This window comes from Ostrinia nubilalis, chromosome 20 (assembly GCF_963855985.1).
Source record: "Ostrinia nubilalis chromosome 20, ilOstNubi1.1, whole genome shotgun sequence".
NCBI classification, from domain to species: Eukaryota; Metazoa; Arthropoda; class Insecta; order Lepidoptera; family Crambidae; genus Ostrinia; species Ostrinia nubilalis.
Genome location: NC_087107.1, coordinates 9154908 through 9168535, shown reverse-complemented (window position 1 = coordinate 9168535; position 13628 = coordinate 9154908). Strand labels below are relative to the sequence as shown.

General features: G+C 37.5%; 1 protein-coding gene and 1 long non-coding RNA gene across 2 annotated transcripts in view; one reads left to right on the top strand and one right to left on the bottom strand.

Moving 5' to 3' along the window:
• Window positions 1-8462, bottom strand: part of LOC135081631 (uncharacterized) — a 93360-nt gene extending 84898 nt beyond the window's left edge. Inside the window, exon 1 of the long non-coding RNA XR_010259226.1 lies at window positions 8371-8462. This is a non-coding gene — a long non-coding RNA (uncharacterized LOC135081631). The remainder of the gene's footprint in view (window positions 1-8370) is intronic.
• LOC135081629 (CDC42 small effector protein homolog) overlaps window positions 1-13628 on the top strand; it is a 56177-nt gene that overhangs the window by 5747 nt on the left and 36802 nt on the right. The window lies entirely within an intron of this gene.

Genomic DNA, 13628 nt, shown 5'->3' with positions numbered 1-13628 from the left:
TCCTTAGTTTTCTTTTACCAATTTTCGTATGAATGGAATGAATCTTTTTTATTTATTGATGGATGCTAATGTGATGATTCCTTTTCGTCATGAGGTTATTAGCATGCCTGCATGCCGTCGTATGTAAGAAGGATTTTTATATACAGTGAAAGTATCACAAAATACTTCAAGCCTACGTCGAAACTAAGGTATTTTCAACAAAGACGAAGATCTGGGAAGATTCTGGATGGTTCAGTAGGGTATAGTTGCCATGGCGACGGGGAGTTATTTCGGTCGCGATCCGTTTGATCTCGCAACTCGCGCGCATTCCTCCGGGCCCACGTTGTTTGTGATGCAGAACATTACTTTTCACAATTATTTTACATTGTCCTAATCCTGTGGCTTGTTATCTAACTTTACATGGGATTTATGTAACTTACTTGCTGCTTCAGTTTTTTAAACTTATTTATCTATCTCTAGTTACCACTGCTGCAATTGCTGTGAAGCCAGGATTTATTTGTCACAAAATTTGTGTTTTCTGAACTTAATATCTCGCGAAAAAATGGCTAACGCCAACTTTTGTGTCCTTACTAAGTAGGTATTTATTTAACAAATGACGGTAGGTAGTTCTAATTTTTTTTCTTTGCACAAGGAAAAAATGTCGTTATTCAAACGGCCACAAATAAATCGCCTTTTACTTTTTTGCGGCCTTAAATAATTACGAATATTTTAAACGATTTTACTATCGATCGCCTTCTAAAAGTTTGTTTTTGCAACAAATGCATACAACAATAAATACGTACGCATTCCTCAATTACTCAGATCACTTTCTAGCTGCTAGAACGGAGATAATAGCTAATATTTCAGCTCTAATTGTCAGATGAATCCAATTGCGAATCTCTGTTACATTTATTCATGTAGAGAAGAAAGTTTGTGATTCATATTTTCAATTGGAATAATCGTTATAAAACTGACTATACTTTTATAGAGGCCAGACTACTAACAAATAATTAAGTATAGGAGATTTTTCACTTGAACATTTGACACAACGGACTAAAAATCTGTGCCACATAATGTGTGTCAAAATAACTGTTTGGTGTAACCCCTGTGGTACGCTAAACTTGTTAGTCTGCCTCTTCCAGAATTTGAGCCTTCAACATGACTTTTAGGTGTTCTGTGCCTTTAACCCATTTTCAAGCAAAAGCTTTTGTAGAATTCCAATCTTTAAGACTAGGTGTTTTGGGTATGCAACCTTTGTCAAAATGACAAAATGAATAGCCGTAAGTTATTTTCCCAAAACAAAGGCAATTAGCCTTTGGTTAAAACAATCATAATGAGAGTTAGCTCTAACTTTATTTGACTGCGTCGGCGCACAAGAATGTCATCAACACACGGACCATTATCAGGGTTTCAACACAATAACTTGCAAGTAGTTCGGTGTGTGAGCTATCTCGTTTGCTTACTGACTCACACCACACACTTACTTACTGGTAGGTGCAGATTTTCCGAGAAAGCAAATTCAAAACAACTTCCAAAGAGAATACTGGAAACGTGTTTATTTATAATGCAAATGAAGGATTTACGAGAATGACACATGGCAGGAAAAACCGCTAAGGTTGGATGATTTCTGAATGTAAACAAACGCTGACTCAAATACAAGTGAAATTAAGAATTCGTACTAAATAATTTTGTGACACCATATTATTGAATTACCGAGTGTGTTATTTTTGATGCAATTTCGCCAACTAAATTCACTTAAATGACAATAATGTCAATTTCGAAACAACAGCATCACAAACATTACTATGAGGTCTCACAGTGCGCGTGGACGTACAGGGTGACACACGAACCAATCACAGAGCTCAGAGCTCAGAGCTCCAGAGCTCCCGTTTGATTTGCTGCTTCACTTAAGCAAGTATCGTTTGTAAATTTATACGAGCGAAAAAGTTGTATCTTTGCAATATTATCATCATTGAGGATGACACATCTTATTGTAAAATGCGATTATGCAACAAAAGTTAATAGTTTGATGAGAAGGCTCAAAGTGGTTTTTCCATATCAATTTTTTTCTTTTTTCTAGCACGGGCAGAACCATAATGTACACATTACATCATATCGAAACGCGAGGTTTACTTGTAAAGTTGTTATAAAAAGTTAAAATTACTAGCATTAACATTTCCGCGTATGAGCATTTTGCCTGTTCTTCGCATTTCGACATAAGTATGCATTTACTTGTGTAATTTGTATGATATTTGATGAAATGTTCATACTAATGCAAAAACTGGACAAAGCAACTTTCGCGACAGACGGGTTACGCAAATATACGTGTTAAGTTTATCTGTAAAATATAGTAGGTATGTCTAAATTTAGAATTTTATTTCAATTCAAATTTTACGCAACATAAAACAAAATTTAAAACAAGAATATTGTGATCTATCAATATTCGTAACCCAATTCTAATTCTTTATTAGTATGGAGTTGGAGACCCTTTTCAGGACACTACCTACACGTAGAGGTGGGCGCCGATATACAATTGGCCGGCGGCGGCGCGCCGACTTTTTGACCTCGGCGGCGGCGGCGTCGGCGGCGTGACCTTGTTTGACCTTTGTTCATTAGGTTTTTTTTTTAAATCTGCTTTTTTAGTATCTGTCATTAAGACTAATCAGGTGATTTGCAGTTGGTTGGGGTTTGAGCCACTAGAGCAGTGGTAAACCCTAGTAAATTAGCTCTCTTGATCATAGATACTTTGATATTTGGATATAGCGGGTTTGGCTGACATCAGGTTCTCGTGTATCGTGTTCTCGTGTGGTCATTGTCAAGACCATGACTTCATGGTGATCAGATCAAATGCAAGTGCTTTACGAGGGTCCATTTTGGCTATTTCTTTAGCTAAGCCATCTCTCTTAGCGTTAGTTCTTTCGTTTCAGCCGAAAGACGTCCTGCGCCGCTCGCATCCAGGCACTTTCTGCGACCTTCCCCAAATCGTCGGTCCATCTAGTGGAGGCCTGCCCACGCTACGTCTTCCGGCTCGTAGTCGCCACTCAAGAACTTTACTGCCCGAGCGGCCATCAGCTCGACGAGATATGTGCCCCGCCCACTGCCACTTGATTTTAGCTATTCTGTGGGCTATGTCAGTCACTTTGTCCTCCTGCGTCTTTCGCCCTCAATTAGCGTAGTAGGAATCAATCTTAACTACTTTGAACTTGAGGAGGGTAAGTGGAAACATGGCGGTCAACTCCTCAGATTACAAAAGTACAAAAATGTCCAGAAGCAGCATACGAAAAGATGCAAAATGGGCCCTCTCAAATCACAATGGGAAGGTTTGGCATCACAGCACCTAGAATGGCGGGAGATTGTGTTGTGTAGAGGCGAGTCCGCGAATTTTAGGAGCAGCGCACAACTGAACTCGACGCAAAACGCGATGATGTAAATCCCGTCCATCTGCCGCCATTCACTATAATTATGTTGGCGGCGGGTACTCTCAATGTGCGAGGAGTTTGCCGCGAAGATGGGCTATGTAAGCCATCTTCGGGCGCACCAGCGCCGCTAAGATAGCTAAGTCACCATGACCGAAATCGGTCGGATGAATCATCATCATCAGTAGGAATCAAAGGCAGGCATAGCTGCAAGTCTCAGAGCAAGTACAATGCTTGATCTTATTTTTTTGATTGAATTATGGATTTTTTGGATTATCCGTGTCTTAAATAAACCGGTTTGTCATGTAGCAAAGGTCTGAGATTTTTCTTGTCAGTTCGCACTCATGTATTACCGGACTTTATAAGCGGAGAACACTTTGAGGGAGGTACTTTGTTGCCTTCCAGAGGTTGTGGTTCCCATTTGCATTCCGTCCGAGACATATTTGCCAATCTCTCTGGGTTGTCTGCCAGACGAAGGCGGGTATTTTTTTCTTGACAGCAAGAGGGACCGGCGCCTCTCGCGATCAATTATTTACTAGACCAAGCAGCAACTGGAATAATGTAGGTACTTTATTAACTGTTACTACTGCGAAAAATTTTGCCAACCACATAATTTATATTAACTCAGACAGGCTGCGCTGATGGCCTTAAACTCCAACTAAATCACCTCAAAGTTGGTAGAAAACTGCACGAGTCGACTGTTACGTTCTCTTAGGGTATTCCCTAGGAGAACGTAACAGAGTAACGCTGAGATGGGTTCCAGGCCCAGGTCACGTGGGAATCGTGGGCAATGAAAATGCCGACGAACTGGCCAGAGCGGGAGCGGAGGGAACACAATATGGTCCAGAACCCTTTTATGGCATTCCCAAAAGTCTCGCTCGAATGACCCTGGAGAACATTTATTTAAACAAATCCTTTAAAGCATGGTCAGACACGCCAGGATTAACTCATTCCAAAGCTCTCATAAAAGCCTATGACCCAAAATGCTCTTAGCAGATCATAGGACTGAGTAGGATCAAAATGCGCATCTTAGTTCGAGCCCTCACTGGACACTGCAGCTTAAACAAGCACTTGTCCAATATGGGACTGTCGGAATTAAGAACGTGCAGGATGTGCCAAGAGGCAGATGAAACGTCACTACACATTCTCACGGAGCTTTAATGCGCAAGCGGAGCTTACACCTGGGCAAACACATCCTAAGCCCACAAGATGTAAAACATATCGCCCCCCAAAACATACTGCAATTCCTAATGGATGCAGGACTCGGAGGCAAACTGTAAGGAAAATAGTGCCGATCACAATAGATCGGTACCGGTCGCAGTGATACTAGAACTTTATTGAACTAGAATAGCCGCTCAACTCAATAAAAAAATAGTTCTTCTGTGTTCGAAACACAAATTAGTACTATAGAAGAGGAATAAATTGCAAATAGTTGGTACAGTATCAGTATCGGCGCGCCGACAGCTGGTCGTCGGCGGCGGCGGCGTGAAAAAATTCGCGGCGGCGGCGGCGCGCCGGCGTGGCGCCCACCTCTACCTACACGTCCCAATTACTTAGCTTAACTTACGATTTAAGAAAAACGAATACCAAACCAAATCACAATTAAAAAGCAAATCTAATTAACTACTAAGCGAGGCCAAAGATGTAAATCTGATGAGATCTTTTTAAGTACGAGTAACACTAATAGGAACACTTCTTGTTATTCCGAAATTCTAAGCTAACAATTTGTCTGACTTTACTTTAATTGTGATACACATTGACCTATGATTCATAACTATTTACTAATCTTCATCAATCTGGCGCATTAATCTGTACCTAATATTCCTTCTTTTAAACCTGACGAATAAACAGTTTGTTATCAACTATGAGAATACGACCTTTACTGATAACCCCGGAGCAATGGAGATACAATGTTGGTATAAATAACTCGCACAACTCATTCAATGAAACCTACAAGCTTCGATAAAACGGTGTTGCACATTTGAAACAAATAAATTTCATATTTTACGAACAGTTTCATACAAATTGTGACAATACGTAATGAACCAATGTAAAAACTGTACATCATCCATCACGTATCATGTTAACAGTTTTCTAACACTAAAGATTAATTGGGACTAATTTCTAACTCACTTTTATTTGAAATAAAATTTTATTAAAAAGCAATTCGTTGCACTAAATAAAAATACACGAGTCTACTAGTTAACGCTAATAATACATTTATGTCTTTTATTAGGGCTGATTTTACAATCGTCGGATATCTTTTAACTGAAGTATAAGTTTGGCACATTGACAGTTTTAGTATGGAAAATATGTCAAAATGACAGGGTTATTCTTCAGTTACAAGATATCTGACGATTGAAAAATCATCCCTAAAGTGCGTAGCCATTTTTTTAATTTTTTGCACTCTACTATCTACTACTACTAGGTACTATACTTATTATTATTCTGTGCTACTTACTACTCTCTATTGTAATCTTCCATTGTTCACAAAGGAGGCTCTATATTGCTATTTTTACATTGATTTACTAATACATTGCAGTACAGACGACAGCACCTCAAGTTAGACACAGCAGTTTCTTATGCGTTTGTAATAGAGGCTAACTTGCAACAAAAATGTAAAGTCTGACGTATTTTTTTTTTTGCACTATAGTTACACTAGTCAAATAGTTCGTGACACCCAAAGTGACCAAAAAGTTGATAAAACCACCTGACAAAGACGTGTTGCGAACTTTTTGGCTACTTTGTGTGTCACGAACTACACTCGGCATCAAATAAATCGCACCTCCCGCGACAAGCACTTATCAAACGTATGCATCCCCACTTCCCACCAACATTGGTACCATTTGAAAGCCTAGTTCTAAACTTCATTTCATTAAAGGAAAGGTTTTTACCCCAAAAATGTGTCTTTACAAGGATCCAGAGTCACTTCTTCAAAAAATAGTTAGTTACGCTATAGCCATTTTTTATGACTATAAAACTGTTAAGTTGGGATTAATCGCTATCCGTCTGTTAAAGAGGACACGTGAGATCTTTATTTGGTTTTATAACCATAAAAATTGGTCTAATTGATCCCAGAGGTGAGCCCAAAGTGAGGTCTATTTTCAAGTCACATTAATTTATGGTATAATATGTTAATCATTTATTTGGAAATGAAATGTATTTTTCTTTAAGGATATTTATTGGGCTTTCAAATAACACCAATATTGTTGGGGTACCATGATTGTGTCAGAAGAAAATCTTTAAAGTTCGCGTCGCGGAAGGTGCGGTTTATTTGATGTTGAGTGTATTTGACGTTGACTGTACATACTTGTATTTCCATCAGTTATCTCAAATTCGATTCAATACCGCACGTATTAGTTAGCTCAGCCTATCTCGCCGATCTAGACATAATTACAGGTTAGACTCGTGGGAGCTGACAGAGACAATGGAACAAACCGTGAATGAAATCAGTGAGAATTTGATAAGCTACACTTGCTGACCTCTGAACTTGGTTGCATTGTGTGTAGACTTGGTGGCACTCGTAGTAAAAATATGCTCGAATCCAGCCTTAATTAATACATATCTTTTTATGTATAAAATATCAAATAGGTATGTAGGTATTAAACTTATCGCAAATCCAAACAAAAAGCTTAAACACAAAAACGCGATCAATACTTAGTTGAGCGATTCAAATGCGCACTCCTAAGCATTCTATAATTTTTATACTACGAGTTTGTTAGTTATTAGGTATGGATTTGGAAAATAAAATAATGATACATCTTTCCTGCAGACGAGAAAAGAGCTTATAAAAAAGTTTTAACAGTCTTACTTACTAGATGTTAAAGAGATAAAGTTCGCAACGGTATCGTTCAGAAAATAACTATAATACTATAGTTAAGTAGTTAGTTAGTCGGGTAATGAGAAAGGTTAACAATTTTCAGCTTCATAAAGCATTGTTCACAGCTTCTCAATAACTAATCAAAGCTGTTAACGAGATGTTAACAATATTTAACAAGCTATTTTGTTTTTAAAAAGCTCACATCGGAATCTGCAAAGCTACTTATGCGTAGCCTAGGTATAGGTACCTTACTAAATAAATAGATTTCTTCTTTCACGAAGATTTCGCTCATCCAAAAAAGTTTTTGGAAGACATCACGATCAGAAACGCTTGATATTATAGCAAACTAATAGTTACTTAGTAAGAGTTCCGTAATCCCAATATTTTACATTTATTAAGTGTGCCAATACCTACTGTAGTCCAGTCATTTAAGCTTAAATTAGGTAAGAATCTCGGAATTAGAGATACCCAGCTGTAAGTCTGTAAATACTTGTATATTGACACCCTAAAAGTTGTCTCAAAACCTACATATGGTAGGGTGTAAGCAACTATTAAATTTTAAGGTCAAAGGTCACAAAAATCGGTTTTTTGCGCTTTTTTTGGAAATATCTCATTTCCTATGGGTTTTTTGCTATTTGTATTTATTATCAATATTGTAGAATACTAAATTCTCTACAAATTTTGTTTAAAAAATTTTTTTATACGGTGAACCGTTTTCGAGATAGACGGACAGACGGACAGACAGACAGACAAAAATTTTACTGATTGCATTTTTGGCATCAGTATCGATCACTAATCACCCCCTGATAGTTATTTTGAAAATATATTTCATGTATAGAATTCTGTCCGTCTGTATGTTCCTTATAGAAACAAAAGCTACTCGACGGATTTTAACGAAACTTGGTACAATTATTCTTCATACACCTGGGCAGGTTATAGTAGGTATACTTAGGAATTCCCACGGGAACAGGAATTAGCGGGAAAATCCTTTTGTATGAAAAATCTAAACGCTTAACGGAAGTTAGACGCTTGAAATTTGGCATGTAGGTACCTTAGTAAACTCAAAGCTTAGTTACAACAAGGAATTCCCGAAATTCCCACAGGAATTAGCGGGAAAATCCTTTTGTATGAAAAATCTAAACCGCTTAAGTAGACCTGAAGTGATGCAGTGACCGCGCGCTCTCCGCCCTCTATCTCGAAAACGGTTCACCGTATAAAAAAAGTTTTTAAACAAAATTTGTAGAGAATTTAGTATTCTACAATATTGATAATAAATACAAATAGCAAAAAACCCACAGGAAATGAGATATTTCTAAAAAAAGCGCAAACAACCGATTTTTGTGACCGTTGACCTTGAAATTTAATAGTTGCTTACACCCCAGTAGCGGCGTAAGGGGGGGGCGGTGGGGGCGGTCCGCCCCGGGTGCCGCGTCTTTCCGTTCTATACATAGTCAGAACGCAAGGGTGTGAAACTAATCGAGTATAGTTTGGAGGTGACTTTTTTTACTAAGCTCCTCCAAACTATACACGACCAGTACGCATATGCTGCGTACTGCTCGCGTATACTTTGTAGTGACTTAAGTCAATTATCTTGCGCCAAAATATACATCGCCAGTACGCATACGGACTAATCATGTATGTATTGTAATAAGTGCGTGATTACAATTTATACGCGAGTAGTTGCATGCTAGTCATTTTGTCTTATTGACCTCTCTATCTTAATTCATATCTGCGTGTCTACTTTAAACATTGAATCATCTTTCGACACGTGCCATTGTTTTGATAAAGGATTTTTTGGTGTTTCTCATTCTGCCATAGAAAAGATTTTTTTTTTTGGGGCTGATATTTAATTTTCACCAATTCTCGAATAACTCTTAAATTAAGAATTATGTAAGTAGGTATGGAAATATGTCAAAATGATTTTGTTCTTGAGATAAAAGTTAATAAATAAAATAAATAATAAATAAATATCCTTAATTTCTTAGACATTTTACACTGCGCTTCTAGTCCCAAACTAAGCAAAGCTTGTACTATGGGTACTAGACAACGGATATAAATAAACATACATACTTAAATACTTTTTTTTTGTAAATACATACTTACTATACATAGAAAACACCCAGTCCAAATATGTTCATGCACACAAATGTTTGTACTGTGCGGGAATCGAACCCGCTACCTCCGGAATAGTAGTCCGTTTCGAACCACTACACCAAACGGCCGATAATACAAACCTAACATTTAAAGTCTCGCATAATGTATTAATAATGCACGTTGAACTTTCTTCTCTCACTCTCTCTCATTTTAAATGAATTTATGATTACACTAATAATTGTTATTTAATTTGAAATCTACCTAATCAATTTAATTTCAAAAACCACTTACAATAGTGTTAAAAATCTAGATTTATTATAGATTCAGTAAAATAATAATATTTTATGTAATAATATCGAATAAATGCTATTTTAAATATAATTCCATATTTTACTAAATCAATATCAACTAAACACACTCTAGTCAAGTGTAAGTGGTGTAGTAGAAACTAATCGAGTATAGTTTGGATATGACTTTTTTTACTAAGCTCTTTCAAACTATACACGATCAGTACGCAAAATTCGTGTATAGTTTGGAGTAACAGATTTACAAACGGGCACTACAAAATATACACGAGCAGTTTCCTATGGGTGCGTTCTGGCCATGTATAGAACGGAAAGACGCCCGGGTGCCAAGCGTCAGGGGGTGACACAAGTCGCGCATATTAGTACTCACTGGCACATCTGCATGGCAAATCTGCGGTCTATATCGGTACGTAACCCCAAAATCCTGGGGGGGGTACCAGGGGGTGTCATAGGACTTGTGAAGGGGGGGGGGGGGGGGGGGGGGGGGTGATCGCCCCGGGTGCCAACCTATGCTACGCCGCCACTGTTACACCCTACCATATGTAGGTTTTGAGACAACTTTTAGGGTGTCAATATACACGTATTTACAGACTTACAGCTGGGTATCTCGAATTCCGAGGTGAACTTACTATAATGACTGGACTACTGGCATGTAATCGTTTCTACGTTCATTTAGACATTAAGAATAGACTCTTCCAACTTTTATCTTCTGACCTTTTATGTGCCAAAATAACAGCCATTCTTAAGGTGTTATAGTAAAATTGCGCAAACGCAGCACTATGCGTCAGATATCCGCTTGTTACGAAAAGCCGTTATTTACATTTTAGTGACCTACTAAAGTTTTTGTTTATGAATGGAAATCTAACCTCAGTTGCCCAAGTTTTCGCAATTAATGTGGAGCAGACTGCGCCCGCGGCGTGGCGGCCATTTATAGATCGATCTTGCTAAAAAGTATAGGTTTATTAGAGTTTAGCTCGAAAATAAAATTAATGAGCTAATCATGAATGCGTGAATGTTAAATTCTAACAACTAATTTATGATAAAACTTTTGATAAATCGCGAAATATTCTGAGAATGATGTTGGTTACTGAGATGATCATTTACACTATTTATTTATCCAAATATTGCAATTTAGATGTAATAAAGGTTTTTAAGCTTCAAGTGTCCTCTACTAATAGTCTAGCTGCTAGTTTCTAATGCTATTGTCTTTTAATTTAAAATCAACCCTGTATTTAAAGCAAGTATTGCCATAATCCAGAGTTCAGTGTCAACGGCCGAAAGTTCGATCTTCGTCAAACTCCTGCGCAAGTCAGGGTCATGCGCAGGCGCATACATCGACATTGTGTATCGATTTATGACCCGCATGATCGCTCGTAAACATGTAGGTTTACCACTTCACTTGAACGTAGAAATACAAGTTGATCTTCATATGTTTGTTGTTGCATGTTGACAGAGATTAAGGCTTGGTTGCACCATCTTACTTTAACTTTGACAAGCGTCAAAAATCTGTCAAACTCCATACAAAAAGCACCGGTTATCGTCATAATTACTGTCAAAATAAGATGATGCAACTCACCCTAAGTATCTTCAATTCTTCATACACTGAGAAAAATGGGTAGTTGAACCATTTACTCGTATTTTGAAAATAACTTCACTTTGGTTAGTGGAAAACTCTAAAATCGGAAAAGTATTTGTAGTAATTAATTCATAAAGTATAAATTCTGTAGTAAAATATTCAGTAGATAACACGCCAGTTTGCTTTTCTCAGTGCAAATTGATATTTTTCAATGGGCAAAATAAAATAAAAAGTTCAATAGACAGTAGGCACACCCAAGCTAGAGTCGATTAATAACGTTCTTCTGCTCTTCCTTTCCGGAACACGAACCTGGAACTCTTTTGTTACCAAACGATCGGAACATCAAAATTTACCGTATACAATTACTCAGATACTATTTCAGTTAACTAATACGGAAAACATCAATGAATCATTTACCGCTTGTTGTTATATTCTACCATTTCCTGTAACCTAAAACTGATCTGTTGTCAGGTGCATTGTTATTTACATTGTAAATAGGTAAAGTTGGTCCGTATGTATTTATTTGTAAGGGCTAAACTCGATTCTATGGAATGACGTGATTCTTAAAAATAATTTCACTGTATAAAGCAAAATTTTTCTTTTAGTCCTTTTTAGGCACAACGGTTGGCAGTTGAGTGAAAAATTACGTTTATTTTGGGCAATATTGTTTGTGTGTTTAAAAAGGGAATGTGAGCAAATGAACCCATTTATCTCAAAAACAGTTGGACCGATTTAGATAAGATTTTCTGGAAAGAATTTGTGATTCACTGGCGATGTTTTTTATCACAATTCTGAATGTTCATGAAGTTACAGGCAAGTAAGAGTTAAATTAATATGGAAGTTACCAAATTATTTACCAACCAAGTTATTTACACATTTTATTCCGGATCCTTCATTTTAAGCTTGTTGTACCTGCAAATCGTTTGTTTACACGCTTTTTTCAATTGTATGCCTTCAAAATGCAGCTTAAATTGCGAATGCAATAAGATGGCAGATGCAACTTTGGCACGCGCCACCTTTGAAAAGGTGCAGCTGCTTACGACAATTTCTGGTCTCGTACAGTTTTTGGCATGACTATTATAAAAAAAATATATTTAAAGACTTTCATTGTGCTTGTCATTCATTACGTTCGATTTCTAGCTGCATCACTACGTCTATTTACACTTATAAGTAGAGACAAATCAAATTAGAACTTATTTAGTTTAATGTTATCACGCAACAGTATTTCTCACAGTTTTTCTGCCAAAAAACTATGTGAACCGTAATCTGTAACGACATTTAAAAGTATCACTATTATCTAATTAAGTAAATAGTGCAGCTTCATACTTCTCGAATTATCTATGTATTTCTTCTGCCTATTGTATCAACAACAGATTCTATCGATAAACCGGTGACTCTACTTACTACTAAAGATAAAAATCTCGTATAATGTCTCTTACGAGTGAGATACCGCTCTCGCTCTAATAACCAACTGGATTCATACGTCTATTCAAACGACAAATTCAAATAGACCGTAACATCTGTCACTCAATTTTGAATGCTTTTACCTCTAAGGCTGGGTTGCACCATCTTACTTTAACTTTGACAAACGTCAAAAACCTGTCAAGCTCTATACAAAAAACACCGGTTATCGTTAAAGTAACGGTCAAAGTTAGGTGGTGCAACTCAGCCTTAGAATAGCTATTTAATTAATTGAAAGTTCAAAGCGATGACCCGATGACCTTCCATATTCCTGCTTTCCCAGAATGTCCTGTTTCAGTCGCGGGAAGCGGGCGTTTACTCGAGGCTATTTCTGTGCGCAGGCACATCCTGTCCTTTAATCGAAGACATTTTCCCATAATTATGAATGGCGCTATTGCTCAATTCGCTTATTAAAGTTTTCCGAGAGTTAAGAGCGAGAATCTAGGCGTCTCTACATAAGCAAAATTCTTGTGATGTAATTGGATTCACTTTAGTACTGAAGCAAAAAGAAATCTTTACTACGACATTGAAAGATAGATACCTACTTACATTGGATGGGATTCTAGTATTGAAGCGTTCTTTAGTACCAGGTAGTTGGCTAGAAAATTACGCAAAAACCGATTTCAATGAAAGCTTATCTAAATTTGCCACCGTCTGATCCATTATTGCACCAACGCTGCTTGCTGTAGGTGATATGAAATTAACTGTCTGATAGTACGTAAGCCTTATATCTCCCTGGGTATTAATAATTTCTATATCAGCAACAGCATCGACTTATCTTTCGTTTAGCAAAACTTGTCTACAAAACTCATTATCGTTCTCCCTCGACAAGGAGAGGGTGCATAAAAGCTGCAATATTTTCCACGGTTCCCTTATTCTTAGTAACTCACAAATCCGAGCCGAAGATACCCGAGCGCTCCCGAACGCTCCCGAGCGGCGCGCGCGCATGAGTCAGCTGACAGGTGTGTTCACCCTGT